The following is a 3,674-nucleotide window of genomic DNA, read 5'->3' as shown; positions in this document are numbered from 1 at the left end:
AGGAAGGCAAAACTCATCCTTCCGCATCAATCCGTGGAGGACTCTAACCTTTCCCGGGTTATCTGTCCCAATGTGAGGGCGCCGGTCGTGGAGAAGACCTTCCGGGACGAGATCATTGCCACGGCAGAGAAGAAGTACCAGGAGTATCTCTATCGGAAGGCCCAGGAGAAGGCGTACTCTAAGGCCCAGGCGGCTTCCGGGAAGACACTTCGCGTGGGGAGCCCGGTGGAGAGAAGAAGTTAGGCGATTGCCGAGAAGCCCCTTCATATTGCGGATTCAACGGAGAGAAGGGCTTCCAGGCCATAACCTTCGGCTCAGAAGCCGAACACTGGGGCTCCTGGTGCCAGCACTTCCGGCGCCGGCGGTAAGTCTCCTTTGGTAGTTCATTATGTCCCTTCTGTTGGCGAGTATGCCAGTCTTAGGCCCGTAGGGGTCGACGAGCGTCTTTATAGATTTAGGATGCCCTCGACCCGATGGGGGGATCATTTGAAGGAATTTTTATTTTTCAAACTTAGGAGATTTCCTAGGTCGGTCCCGGATGGGTTCTGGTCCTCCGGAGCCCGTTCCCTTAGGTCATTCAGCTTACATTACATCCAGTTGGTTCCGGCCTTCGGACAGCTATCTCGGAGATGATGCTGCCAGCATAAAAATTCGGAACTCTGCTAGGGCCGAATTAGAGAGTGATAACTCTAAGATTTAGAGTTATTTTCATATCTTTAAGCTTGAATTTAATGTGAATTGTGGAGCAATTAATGTTTATATTGTGTAATTGTGTCTAGTTTGTTGTGTCTTTGTAATAAATGGAAGTGTGTGTGTTAGTAAGTGTTAAATAGACTTATGTTATTGTTTTTATGTGTTTTAAGCAGAAAAAAAATACAAGAATAGGTATTTGAAAATGTTTGGGACAAGGAGAAAAAGGAGCAGGAAATGATTATTGCCGCGGCATTCTTTGTAGCAATCATCGCGTAGCAATTTGTCAGCCCAGTAAGTTTATTTTGGCAGATAGTCCAGCTGGCTTTAATGAAAAGAAAAACGAGCTGAGGTGGCGGAATTTGGCTATTGACTCAACAAACATGTGGAAAATGAAGGACAAGTGGGTGATGATTGGGATTTCCAATTAGGGTAAACTTTGGTACCCTAATTGGGGTGCAAAAAGAGAAAAGAGGAGGACATTAGAGGAGGTTGGCTGGACTTTTGAATTAGAGTACGAAAAACTTACAGCAGCAATCTAAGTACAGAAAAAAAAAGAAAGAGTACAAAGAAAGAAGAAGAAGATTGAAAAGAAGGAGAAGAAGGCAACCTACAAAGAGAGGACTTGAGCTTCAAACTCATTTCCCTTGCTCTCCTCTTCGTTTTGTATCATTTCCTTCTCTCTAATTTTCTCTTTACATCCATGAACAATTTATTTTCTGGTTTGTTATTTTTAATTTCAGCTATGAACTAAACTCTTTGAGATTTGGGTGGTTATGAACCCTTGTATGGACTAGTGTTTTGATTTTGCAATGATGAAGTAATCTTGACTTAGTTCAATTAGTTGTGATGAAATGTTGAATGAATGTTAATTTTTGGCCATTTTTAACATTTAGCAAGCTAGATCTTACTTGGAAAAGTAAGACCTAGTTGAACCCTTCTAATTGATGCATGATTTTTACCTTTTCTTTTAGGTAATAATTAGTAGTGAAATAGGAATATTTTGCTACCATGTATAACTAAGGATTTGAGGCTCTATTGGGCTATTTGTGATCTAAACTGATGTAGGAATGCATTGTGAGATTGTGAATGGTTTATTGCAAGTTTTGGAAAAAGCTTGCTGGTTTTTTTGAAATCTGTTAACTTTCCCAGGATTGCTGAGTCATTGCTGTGTCATTGCTGTATCAACTGGGACATACAAGTGGAAATTAATCACCCAATTCTATTTTCCTAATCTGAAATTACCACCATTTTAATCACTTTTAGTTTCTTATTTTTAGTTTATTTAGCTTAAAAAATTAGTTCTCAAGTTTAGAATCAAGGCTACAAATTTTTCTCATGAATTAATGTGTTACTTTATTTTATTTTTATTTGAAATTCTTGGAATTACTTTTAGTTGATTTAACATTATTTAGTAAAAAGTCCCTGTGGAGACGAACTTTGATTACTTATCATTGTATTACTTGTTTGTGATTGTGTACACTTGCGCAATTATAAAGCAATAGAATTTTCACAACAAGTTTTTGGCGCCGTTGCCGGGGACTTTAAGTTCTAAATTTTGTTTTATCAACTAATTGACATTCTAAGAATTTTTGTGCTTTTAATCTTGCTGGTTTGTCTTTGGAATCTCAGGTATCTATAGTGTATGAACCAACAAGAGGACTTTGAACTTGCTCCTATTGACCCCGAGATTGAACGTACATTCCGAAGAAGAAGAAGGGTTCAAAAGGCTAAGGGCCGAGACATCATGGCTGAAAATTTTGATAACGATGGGGTTGCTCCACAAATTGTTAATCCCATCATATTGGCAGATGATCGAGCAAGGGCTATAAGGGAGTATGCAGCCCCCATGTTTAATGAGCTCAATCCAGGCATTGTGAGGCCTGAAATACAAGCACCGCAGTTTGAGCTCAAGCCGGTGATGTTTCAAATGCTCCAAACCGTGGGGCAATTCAGCGGGATGCCAACTGAGGATCCTCACCTCCATCTCCGTTCATTTTTGGAGGTGAGTGATTCTTTCAAGATCCAAGGAGTGAGTGAAGAGGTGTTAAGGTTGAAGCTATTCCCATTCTCACTACGGGACCGAGCTAGATCATGGCTCAACACTTTGCCTCCGGATTCTGTGACCAATTGGAATGACCTTGCTGAGAAGTTTCTGAGGAAATACTTTCCTCCTACTAGAAATGCAAAATTCAGAAGTGAGATCATGTCTTTTCAGCAACTTGAAGATGAGTCCACAAGTGATGCGTGGGAGAGGTTTAAGGAACTTTTGCGAAAGTGTCCACATCATGGCATTCCACATTGTATTCAGATGGAGACTTTTTATAATGGCTTGAATGCAGCTTCTCGAATGGTGTTAGATGCATCGGCCAATGGTGCTATTTTGTCGAAGTCTTACAACGAAGCATTTGAGATTTTGGAGACCATTGCAAGTAACAACTACCAATGGTCCAACACTAGAGCTCCAACAAGTAGAAAAGTGGCGGGAGTCCTTGAGGTAGATGCAATAACAGCTTTGACAGCTCAAATGGCTTCCATGACGAATGTTTTGAAGAATTTGAGTATTGGGAACGCTAAAAATATTCAACCAGCTGCTGCCATTCAAAGTGATGAAGTCTCATGTGTGTTTTGTGGAGAAGGGCATGTGTTTAAGAAGTGTCCATCTAATCCGGAGTCCGTTTGTTACATGGGAAATCAGAATTTTAACAGAAACAACGGGGCATTCTCAAACTCTTACAATCAATCTTGGAAGAATCATCCTAATTTGTCTTGGGGAGGTCAAGGAGCAAGCTCAAGTACCGCACCAGCCCAAGGAAGACAAGCATATCCACCGGGTTTTTCACAACAACCCCGACATTCACAACATGCTCAAAATGCCCAACCAAGTTCTTTGGAAAGTCTAATGCGGGATTATATGGCCAAAAATGATGCGGTGATACAAAGTCAAGCTGCCTCTCTTCGAAACTTAGAGTTGCAACTTGGAC

General features: G+C 40.8%; 1 non-coding gene across 1 annotated transcript; it reads right to left on the bottom strand.

Annotated features, from left to right (window-relative positions):
- Nucleotides 1-2,878: 2,878 nt before the first annotated feature.
- On the bottom strand, nucleotides 2,879-2,985 carry LOC133037606 (small nucleolar RNA R71). Its single transcript, XR_009687697.1, has one exon. It is a non-coding gene; the product is annotated as a small nucleolar RNA R71 (small nucleolar RNA).
- Nucleotides 2,986-3,674: the final 689 nt, after the last annotated feature.

The sequence above is a fragment of the Cannabis sativa genome, chromosome 4, assembly GCF_029168945.1.
Source record: "Cannabis sativa cultivar Pink pepper isolate KNU-18-1 chromosome 4, ASM2916894v1, whole genome shotgun sequence".
NCBI lineage: Eukaryota > Viridiplantae > Streptophyta > Magnoliopsida > Rosales > Cannabaceae > Cannabis > Cannabis sativa.
Note: the sequence above shows the minus strand (reverse complement) of the source record. Positions and strands in the feature narration are given on the sequence as shown.